Source organism: Pygoscelis adeliae, unplaced genomic scaffold (assembly GCF_000699105.1).
Source record: "Pygoscelis adeliae isolate BGI_AS28 unplaced genomic scaffold, ASM69910v1 Scaffold32, whole genome shotgun sequence".
NCBI classification, from domain to species: domain Eukaryota; kingdom Metazoa; phylum Chordata; class Aves; order Sphenisciformes; family Spheniscidae; genus Pygoscelis; species Pygoscelis adeliae.
Genome location: NW_008824368.1, coordinates 3819746 through 3831788, shown reverse-complemented (window position 1 = coordinate 3831788; position 12043 = coordinate 3819746).

Here is a 12043-nt window from a genome sequence, read left to right as displayed (position 1 = left end):
CTCCTGCACGGCAGTGGGCTGCACACCAGGATCTCCCTTTGAGTAGGGACACCTCTCAAGGTTACTCCTCGAGGTTGAGAGATTCCTTGCCACAACAGATACTCGGTAAGTGACTAATAGCATGCTAAACTTTGAAATCTTAGCTAAGTGATATAAAGGATTGATTGTGCATATATAATCCTTTAGACATAGACCGTTGACCAAGACTGGGACTAGGATTGCATGCAGCCGCACCTAGACTCCTATCTGAGAAGTTTAGAAAGCAAGGGGGTCCTTTCTGAACCTCATGACTCAACGGGAGGGTCTTCCTGACAGTTTTGTCTGACCCTTTCCTCTATGCAGTAGATAATCAAGTGTGCCTTGCCATTGAATCTTGTTCACTGTCACATTTACCATTGAATTTTGTTAATTCACGCTTTAACTCACTGTTTTCTATCAATAAAGTATTGTTGCTTCTCTGTCTTATGAGTGAAGTGCAGTCTCACTCCATCCGTGACACCAAAGGGATATTCCATACCATATGATGTCATGCTCAGTATATAAGCTGGGGGGGGGTTGGCTGGGGGGCAGGGATTGCTGCTCAGGGACTTTTTTTTAGTTGGCGGGCGGTGAGCAATTGCATCATTTGTTTTTCCTGGGTTTTGTTTCTATCTTTCTTTTTGTTGTTTTCCTTTTCATTACAATTTATTATTAATACTTTTTTTATTATGATTATTATTATTTTATTTTATTTTACTTTATTTCAATCATTAAACTGTTCTTACCTCAACCCACGAACTTTCTTACTTTTGCCCTTCCGATTCTCTCCCCCATCCCACCGGGGGTGGGGAGGGTGAGCGAGCGGCTGTGTGGTGCTTGGTTGCCAACTGGAGTTAAACCACGACAAAGGGTTAGGGAGAAGTGACTTCATCTATTAGACCAATTACTGCATGCAGGAACACAAGACCTTCCTCAGGTCTTTTTAAGTCCCTCTCTTCTTCTCTGTTGCTGTACACAAATCTCAGGCTAAAGTGTGTTGTCATCCTTGGAGTATATTAATTCAGGTCAAAATTGAGATTAATGATCCTTTTTCAAGAAATTACACATTCTAGTGCAGCGCTTGGTCTGAAGGCCAATTTACCCATGTTGTAGTGTTCTGGGACCTCCAGAAAATTATCTCATATAATCACTGGATAGCAACCCAGGAGAATTTTTATTTTGGCTAGGGTTACTAATACTTATCTCTGAATGATAGATAGGCTACATTATACAGCTCATAGTTCTCATAAAACTTTTGCTCATAAATCAAGAGGGTTACAGCCTCTTATGTACTTCATCTAATGAAATATAGATTAGTCTGCGGGAAGATTTTTGGAAGTCAGTTAGATGAAAGTCAGTCTGTGTTTCTTCTCACCAGCCCTTTTTGTTAAAAAAAAAAAACGAGCAGAATACATCCATTAAAAAGGTATTAGAACAGGGATATTTCTTGCAGTCAAAGTGAGAGATTGTTTTTCACGTATAAGCAGGCGAGTACCTGGTTCAGATTATAAACTGCTACTGATGTGCAAAGTAATGTCCTAAACATCCTATTGATTGAAATCCTACAAACACATTGAGTACATTTGCTTCCCTAGAGTTTGTCCAATACGGAAGGTAACGAAATGCTGTCAGTACGTGCTGACACAGCATGGCTTACACATACCTTGCAAAACCAGTGAGTTATAATTACAAAATGAGGATACCCAGCTCAGCACACAGGGTGGCTGTAAGAAACTGGAGATTAATACAGCTTCACTTCTGCTCTGTGTAAGCTGCCCAGCCCTCACTTTAAGACATCTGAGTCTCATTTTCATGTGCATACGACTACTGCCTTCAACTTGGTGTAAATCAGGACCAAAGCAGGGGCAAGTGAGGTCTCCCAGGAGTGGTTCTCTCTGCAGGAAGGCAGCATACAGCCCAGCTGTCAGGTGGCAGCAGTGGAAAACTCACAGGAATAGGGAGCGGAGTCAGCCCTGCTCTCTCGCCTGCCTTCCGAGAAGCTTGCTCTCAACAACTTCCCAGGTGTCATGAACTCCCAGCTCCCAACTGTTGACACTTTTCATACACAGATGAGACAGGGGCGAGGTAACCTCTGCAATGTCCCAGCACGCTCAGCTGGGTCGGGCTATGCCAGTTACCATGGGCTTTTCAGAGGTACCAGCAGAGCTAAGAGCTGGACAGGGTGCAGGTAAAAAGGCAGTGACAGCGGTCCAGCGTGGGAGAATATGGAGAAGAGGGGATGGCAACCTCTGGGAAAGACAACAGCAAAGGAGTAGAGAATGTGTAGTGGAGGAAAGCAGATAAAGGAGTCCCAGGGGAGCAGTGGTCCAAGGCATGGTGGAGGATGTACACAGAGGACAGACTAATGCCAACCACTGCAGGTCCATTTGACAGTGGAGTCAGTGGAGTGATGTTAATTTACAAGAGCTTTCGCGTGTCCCAGGAAAATATTATGGGATGGACTATGAAAACGCTGCTCACACAGAGCAGCCCCTTACTCTGCCAGTAGCTCCGAGGACTGAAGCAGAGGTAATCCACACAGTAAAGCAACACAGAGTAAGTAGCTCATCACAGTGGCTGGAAGCTGGAGAGGGCATATTAAAGAAGCAGCTCCGTTCTCCCTAAAGGACATAATACAGAGATAATAGACTTTTCCTGAGAGACCCAGCCAGAGATGATAGAAGAGCACATTTCCAATTATCTACTCATCTAAAAGGTGACTATTGGGTGTCATTCACAATCAGCCTTATAGAAACAATGCACTGTAGCTTTGAGCATGATATTTCTTGTCAAATTCAGATAACAGAAGCATAATCACAGTGTTCATTCCTCCTAGGAAGCATACTCTTACAATTTTTTAGATGAAAAAGATGTCCAAGTACAGTAGCTCATACCACCCAGGCCCATGGCAATTTCTTTGTAAGGAAGCTTGGGAATAAATAATACTGTGAGAATCCCCATATCTTTTCTATTGCTATTTGCTACTGCAAGAAACAGTTCAAATTTGTTCCTCTGATGTCCATGGATCTTGAAGGATCTGTGCCTACCACAGGACCACCAATTGCTACTTTGGCTCTCTGAGAAGACAGCAAAATGATCTGAGGACCCCCCTCTGCTATGAATAGCCATAATGAGCATTCAATAGTCCATGTGCAGCCCTTCAGGAGGACACAGTGCAATCAGAGGCTTCTCTTGCAAAGAGGAAAGGGCAATTTTTGGTCACTCTCTCCCTGGCTTTATCTCTCATCATTGCCAGTTCCCTGGTCAATTTGAAAATAGTGTGTACTCCAATTTTAATATATGATCCCCTCCAGCCTTATCATATATTTAGTGTTCAAGTCCTGAATGCATGTGTTCCTAAAGACTCTCTTAGAAGGAAAGTAAGTTCCAAGCTCATTTCATTGTCTTCTGCTCTCCTCCTCTTCCTGATCGTGGTAAGAACTTGACCAGGTATTTATTTCTAACTTAATTATTTGCTGTGTGGTGCTGTAGCTATTTACACACACAAAACTGCATGGAGTCAAACACTACATGCAGCACAGGATCATATGTAAACTTCTCATAAAAGAGTCCAAATTTCAGGACTGAATGCAAATAGAAGTGTTCACCAGAGCATGACTGCTATCAAGAATAAAGAACAGCATTAATGAACAAAGTTTTCCTCAAAGAATTAAGTAAATGGTAAAAGGAATAAATGACAAGGCTGACATTTTAATAGAGAACTTTCCTTCTGAGTCACAGCTGTGGGTTGTGAATTGTGTTGGGCTTATACTCAAAGGGTGTTGATTAACTTTTTTTCAAATTGCTCAGCAACTTGTGCTATTTAACACACTTAGTTCATGCGTCCGTAAGCTATTTCTTTCTCATTTTTGCAAGATGTAAATTTTTAGATTTCTTTGCAGTTTTAGATTTTCCTTAGATAGCAGATACTCTTGAAAACCACTAGAATTAAAAAAAAAAAAAAAGAGGAGGAAGATTTAAATGGCATGCATCCTGAAAAGTGTGAGGTTTTCCCCCAAGCTGGAGAGGCCTTCCTCTGTCATTTCTACATAAAATTTATTACCTGTTTTTGACAGAAATGGATATACAGTGTGTAGATATACTAGACTTTCCATGTGCCCTTTCCACCACTGGTAATTTGCACTCATCCTAAAACTTTCTTTTTTTTTTTTGTTAAGTTGTTTTCCAGCATCTGCTAAATATAGCTGGATGCTAATTATAAGTAGCTAGGTCCCAGTCATTGCTATTTGTCCTGCCCAATGGCCTGTTATCATTGCACCTAAAGTTGAGTATTTATTGAAAATGGAAAAGAATCACTCAGTTTTAAATTTATTTTGTTACAAATTTTGCAAGATCGGGGATAAAAGGCTTCATTAAAGTCCACTTATGTGACCGAAAAACTGCTGGGTGTCCTTCACTGCTGGATCTTCCTATTCAAAAAAATTAAAAGGGAAAGGGAGAAATGCAGTTGCTGTTAAGCCTTATTCTTGATACACTGCTTTGGTCAACTCTGTGTTGCTTTGCACAGAACTGGACCACAAACATACCACATACCACTATTTTCACGGGGAATTAAAAAAAGCTGTTAAATATTGCCAAACGTTTCTCACAGGTTGAGGAGACTACATGGTGGAGAAACAGTCTTGGAAAATGTTCCATTAACAAGTCTCAGGCGCTAAATTCTAATCCACCCTGGAGAGTCAATCACACTGAAATTAGTTGTAGTGTAGCCTGGATCTCAGTACATCATTATTAAAATGAGCAGCTGACTGCCATTAGAAATAGTACGGGAATGGCACAGATAGGTTCATTTGTAATCTCTTCTCCAAAAGACACCTTGGAGGTCAAAATTTCCAGAAACCAATATAAGTTTGAAAAGTCCAACACAGTCAGCTGCGTGTTGTAGGTGACCAAAAGCTGACACCAAACATCACAAAGAGAAAGGAGGACTACAAAATAGCAAACATTGACAGTAACTTCTCAGAAACCTTCTCAGTTACTATCACAATGACTAACAGCTGTAGTTAATAAAATGCTTAAGAGAAAATGATAAATACACAGGCAAATAACAGTGGAGAAATGGGGACCCCACTGATAAACATTTCTAAAATCAGATCATTCTAGGAAGATTTATAACAGATGTTATACATCTGCTTAGCAGTGAAGCACACGTGCATGTCACCTGGTGAGCTAAGAGGGCCGAGAGCAGGTAAGGATAAATACAGTCCCTTGCATCTTGTTACTAAGCATGATTTCAGCACTCTTTTAACATTTAAGCAGTCCAAAGACCTAAATAGGATAAATAAGGTGATCTCAGAGATGTTATCCCCACTGCCTTACAGGAGGGCAGAATTCATATTCCTGAGCCTCGTGATATTTTGACATGTTGCAACAATGAAGATTTCAGATCTACTGAGAAACTGCAAGTTATTCCCATTCCTCCTATTTTTAGTCACTTTAACACCAAGTTATGTGTTGGTCCTTCGCAGCCCAAATGTTACCTGTTGTGTGTCTAGTCATCTGCTCTCGCAGAAAGAATGTCTCCACTAAAATCCAACGCATGTTCAGTACACAAGGAATCAGTGTCATGATGAAGAGTTTTGCATTGCTAGCCAGGTCTTGGGGTTTTGCTGGAGAGTGGGTGTGGTAGATAATAATAAGAAAAGTTCACTGTTATTTCCTAAGAAGTAGAATCAGTGCCATTTGTGGGGGGTTTCTTTACTACTCCCACACTTTATCCGGTCTGAGCAACTGCACAGGATTTAGCTATGTTTCACTTACTCAGCGGTTAGGGAATGCATTGTACTAACACTGTTTGCCCAGTGATTTTCTGGCATGAATAATGAAGTTGCAGGAAGCCATATGCTTTTTCTAATTATCCATTATCCTCATTATTCAGCCACTGTCTGATTATCGATTCCAAAAACTCCAGCTCAACACTGAGGTTTAGATTCAGCAAATGAATTTTTCAAGTTGCTTTAGGTTAACTTAAAAAGAAAAAAGAAATCTCATTGGCAAATTATGCATTTATTAAGATAAATTACTGAGATCCTTCAGGGACATGAAATTAAAAGTAATGTGTTGTGTGAAAGGTTACAACACAAGGCTGGGAAATTCTTTCATCAACTTTTGCAATTTCCCCTGATGCTTCGTATCTATCTATCTGGGACACGTTCGCTCCAAAAAATACAAGTTCCAGTCAGGAAGAAAGGAAGAATGCAGGGGCTTTACTAGCAGAGATAGAGATGTGATCATCCCACTCTACTCAGCATTTGGCAGGCCGCACCTGAAGTACTGCCTCCAGTTCTGGTCCCCACAATTCAAGACACAGATAGACTCGAGGGGGGTCCAAAGGAGGGCCATGAAGATGATCAAAAGGCTGGAGAACCTGCCTGATGAAGAAAGACTGAAGGAGCTGGGTCTCTTCTCCCTGGAGAAGAGAAGGCTCAGGGGGACCTCATCACACTGTTCCAGCACTTAAAGGGCAGCTACAAAGAGAACAGAGGCTCTCTCTTCACAAGGAGCCGCATGGAGAAGACAAGGGGCAATGGGTACAAGTTGCAGTGGGAGAGGTTCATCTCAGTGTAAGAAAGAGATTTTTTACCATGAGATCAATTACTGAAACAACCTCCCCAGGGACATGGTAAAGTCCCCATCACTGGAGGTTTTCAAGGTGCAATTAGACAGAGTGCTCGATAATCTCATCTAGGCTCCCTTTCCCACAACAGGTTGGACCAGATGATCTTTCAGGTCCATTCCAACCTGGGCTATTCTATGATTCTATGAAGAAACACATAAAAAAGGTGCTAATGTTTTTTATTTTGCTTAAAACATTTTAGGGTGGGATGGCCACATTTTTACAGACAGGGGATACAATCATGGGTTACTCCTGAAGACTTTAGAGATGTGCATTTGGTCTAAAGCCAACCCCCCAACCCAGCCTCTGCAAGGTCTCCCTTACTGAGGCTTTGCTGGTGCTGTGGAGCCACTCTGGTGTCTCCTCCATACTCCCATGCCAGGGTATTCATATTGTCTGGTTTTAGGCCCTTACATACAGCATGATTCAGAGCCCCTCAGCAAGGAGCTCACTACTATCTGTCTTCAGGCAGCCTCTGTAAAAGACTCTCCCTCCCCTCCAGCAGACCTGCAGAGTTTGCTCATCCATCTCTCCTTCCACTGTAGGTCTCACAGGAGTCATAGAATCATAGAATCATAGAATCATTAAGGTTGGAAAAGACCTCAACTGACCAAAGGGTTATCCCATGCCATATGACATTGTGCTTAGTAATAACACTGGGGATTTTGTTTTCCAAGCTGGCTGTTTCTCCAAGACTCTCTGGGCATTGGTCTGCTTGTGGGAGGTGGTGAGTGACTGCCTTTGCATCACTTATTAAGCTGCCTTTATGTTGACCCATGAGTCTTCTTGCTTTTGGTCTTCCTGTTCTTTCCCCCATCCTGCTGGGGAGGGGGACAGTGAGTGAGTGGCTGTGTGGATGCTTGTGGAGTTGTGGAAAGGTCCTCCTTGAAATGTATTGCTCTACCCATCAGAAAGACTTTCTTCAAAGCTCACTTGGAATAAAATCATAGAATCATTAAGGTTGGAAGAGACCTCTAAGATCATCGAGTCCAACCGTCAACCCAACAACACCATGCCCACTAAACCATGTCGCTAAGCGCCTCATCTACACGTCTTTTAAATACCTCCAGGGATGGTGACTCACCCACTTCCCTGGCCAGCCTGTTCCAATGTTTAACCACTCTTTCAGTAAAGAAATTTTTCCTCATGTCCAATCTAAACCTCCCCTGGCGCAATTTGAGGCCATTTCCTCTCGTCCTATCGCTTTTCACTTGGGAGAAGAAACCGACACCCACCTCGCTACAACCTCCTGTCAGGTAGTTGTAGAGCACGATGAGGTCTCCCCTCAGCCTCCTTTTCTCCAGGCTAAACAGTCCCAGTTCCCTCAGCCGCTCCTCATAAGACTTGTTCTCCAGACCCCTCACCAGCCTCATTGCCCTTCTTTGGACATGTCCCAGCACCTCAATGTCTTTATTGTAGTGAGGGGCCCAAAACTGAACACAGTATTTGAGGTGCGGCCTCACCAGTGCCGAGTACAGGGGCACGATCACTTCCCTGTCTTGCCAGTGAAGTCAAGCAACTATCGTCAGCAGTCTGCATGGGTTCACGAACCTTCCCCTTTTGCTGAGCACTCCTCTGCCAAACTGTAAAACCTGGTTCAATGTGCCTAATGATGACTGATGGATTGATTTTTTACTAAAATGCAAGATGAACAATCTGACGTGCTGCCCCGTAACAAACTGGATGTGAAAGGCTTGAAGAAGTCAGAATGCATCTTGGAAGTAATTTATGAAAAAGTACAACTCGTAAACACTGCCACCATCAATGCAGAATACAGAGTGCTTTCTGGATATGTGACATGCTTCATCTCCTACACATGAAAGGATTTAACAAAGAGCCAAGTAACACAGATGAGAGGTGCTGGAAATGCACTAAAAGTAATTGCACGTCATTCTGTTTTCATGAAAACAATAACCGATCCCAATCTATTCCTCTGGCCTCATTGCTGAACCTCTAATGATGAGATGTACCCAAAATGAAGAAGGGACACAAAAACAATTGTCAGGACATAACAGGTTGCACTCAAGCAATTGCAGAAATTACGGAACTGGCAACACATCTCCTGTCTTTAGCCAAGAAGGCTGGCCAGAATTACACAGCTGGTGAGCTGGATCCATACTCCCACTACATTCACCAAGATGATAGAAATCCTCAACTCTGGCTAACCAGGACTAATCTCTGACCAGTCTGGAGATGGATAATCTCTATATCATTCATTCATCTCTGCGAGTTACGAACAACATGTATGGCAGGTAACTTCATCCCAATTCACATTTATATCACAGTTGACCTAGCTGAACAATACCACTATCTTAAAATAACCAAGGAAAAATATTACTGAGAAAAAGGTGGAAAAATGTGAGCAACATTCAGTAAAAAAATTTTGCCTCATCCTCTCTCTATGACTTCACAAGCTATCAAATCTCATTTCTTCTAGTTTTTTAGCTTTTTACAGGTATTTTGACATCCTTTCTGGAGACTTTATAATAATGGACAATGAGGTGAGCCAAATCTGACAAGGAGGAGGCAGGGAATACTGGAAGGCAAGATATGAGCTAAAATCCAGGGAAGGAGCTTTTCCATAACCTCCCTCTAATTTCTGACATCAGTAGGCAATATTTAGTGAGGTTATGCACAGAAGTTTGCAAATAAGCCACACAGTATTATCCAGCATATTCCATTCATGCTATGTGATGAGAAACAGAGGAGTCATACCTGTCACTACTAGAACATCCTCCCCGTCCTTACTCGACGTGGAGAAAAACCTGAGCTAAACCTGCCTGGATTCCTCCCATAGCCTTCCCAGTTCTCTTAAACAGCCACTAAACTTTTGCTCATCTTTCTGAACTCTGGAGTTGTACTAAGTTTTGATTCTGAAGAGAAGGAAAGACATTTTGTCAGGATTTCATGCAATAAAGATTGGGCCAAATGTAGTGTCTGCAGTTAGAGCAATTGGACACTTGTTTGCTCCTCTGAGTTGTTTACCCCCTTTATCTTTGCAGTTCAGTGGCAGGTTGCCACCTCTTGAGAACTAGAAAGTATATCTTCCAGCGTGCAGTTTCTACAACATGGAGTTAACAAAACATTCAGATGTTTAATTGATTCTTGCCACTTTCCAGCCATCTTGCTTCATTAGGCGTTTCCTTTGATCTCCAACTTGTCTTTTCTGGCTCCTGAAACAACATTATTTCTCATGGAGAATTAGTCTAATCTGACAAAAGCCGTTTGCCTTTCATTAAAATATTTCATGGGTTGAACATTTCAATAGTGTTGCTGAGAGCAAGCTCACCAGAAGTGTTTGTCCTTCTATGCACTTCATTGACTTTAAGGTTACAATTATATGGAAAGCTGAGAATAAAAACATTTGCTGGACTAGGCCAGAATGACTTCCTACCTTGTAAAGTGCGTTTTGATTGTATCTTATTTTACACAATCACTCTTTTAGTTTGGAACAATCATTTTTTACATGAAGCCAGATTTTGCTTGACCTGGCTTATGTTGTAGAATTAATGGTATTTCCATTAGGAAGCGGAAATTCTGCAAAACTTTGTCATTTCTTTGCATTGCTTTGAAAGGGGCTGACATTTGGAGAGATTTTGATTTTTGCTACAGCAGTGTAGTAATGGACTGACAGCTAGCCCTCCAGTTAATGCTTTGCAATGAACCATATGAGCATTCATAGCCAGGGACTAGAAATAACATTTGTGGACCTGAGACCTATCATGACATGTGCATAGAAGGTAAGCACCCATCTCATTCAATCAGCTGTGAAAGAAAACATTTGCTTTATAATACCCTGTGCAGGGACTAACGTGCAAAGCATATAGACAAGTCTTTAAGCAGGGCCCTCCCAAGGCTGGGTCAGGGTATATGGCTGCCTTGCGCTGTGACGAGCCATTGCCAGTCACCCTAGCTCTGTTGTCCCTGATTTTCTCCTGGAACTGTGCTGAGACCTTGCAGGTCCTCCCCAGCCAACTTAGGCTTCCAGCACAGGCAGAGGGGGAGCAGAGGAGGCAGGCAGAGCATGGTAGAGCATGGCTAGGTTGAATGCATGCATGAGGGTAGGGGTGAGCCTGAGGCATTAGGGCACCTCACATCTCAGAGGGACATGGGAACTGAAGGAGCAAGAATATATACCAGAATACAAGCCCTTCTGGGGTGAAGTTACCCATGAACAGGTCCTAGCCCTCCAGCAACACCAAACTGGCTAAGGGCCAAGGTGGGAAGGAGATGGCTTGAATGTCAGGGAGGCAATATACTGAGAAATTCAGCTGCCCTGCCCAAAGCATCTTCCATCTTTTTCCTCTCACACCTCCCAGAGCTCCACTAATCCTCCCTGTATCACCTCCTGGCCCTCTGAAACCCTCCTGACACATGGCAGCGCCCTCCCACTGGACCACTGCCACTCTGAATTTTGCTGATGTCACTGGTGGGCTGTGCGCTCTCTCTTTCATTTACCATTGGCAGCTCCAAGCCAGCCAGGGACACATTCTTCTGTGGTGTGCAGAACATGGAAAGCTCTCCAAAACCCAGGGAGACATAGTAGGGGAGGGAGGCAGGGGGAGAGGAGTCAAAACTTTTACCTGAGATAATCACAGTTCTAAAAACATGCATTTGTAGTACTTCAAATTCTCACCCATGCAACTCTGTTCTAACTAGGCCAGCAGCCCTTGAAGAGTAATTGAATTTAATTGGAGATCCATTTGCCATTGTCTGTCCCCTGCATGACACCAAGTCACTGTGCATTATGCGCCTTGGAGGTACATGTTCCAAGTCGAAGGAAAGGAGCAGGTAAATAAAGCAAAATATTTAACACTGTGAGTGGCATTGACATTTACTAGTGGAAAAAGCTTTTCTCAAAAATTGGACTTGATGTTACATTGGTTTTATGGTGGTGGTTTTTATGGTGGAAACACAGACTGAGACAATATCTATATTGTTCCTAAATGGAATTAACTTTGAAACTAAAAATAGGCCACATTCATTTTTCCTAAAAACTGTAGAAAGCTCTTCAAGGATCATAGGCCAGCTTTCAAGCCAAAGAAGAAAGCCCACAGTCAATTTTCCTAACAGAAGAGGCTTTTTATCTCTCTCTAGGAAACTCAAACCCTCAACTCGGAAGCCTTTGAACTGATTTGGTCTTTAATAGTATTTTAAATCGTTTCATTTTGGTGATGACCCAACCTCAAGAGCAAAAGCCATCTTTGTTCAATGGGCCAACTGGTGAGGCACTCAAGCCCTTTCTGACTTTACATGTTGGCAAGAAAAGAAACCCATGGAAAAAGATGGTGAAGGGAAGAAATCTCTTTCATCTCTGGGCAGTTGTATAGATGTCTGTGCTGCTAATCTCTCAATAGGAAGGTAACTCAAGGAATAACTGCTTGAAGG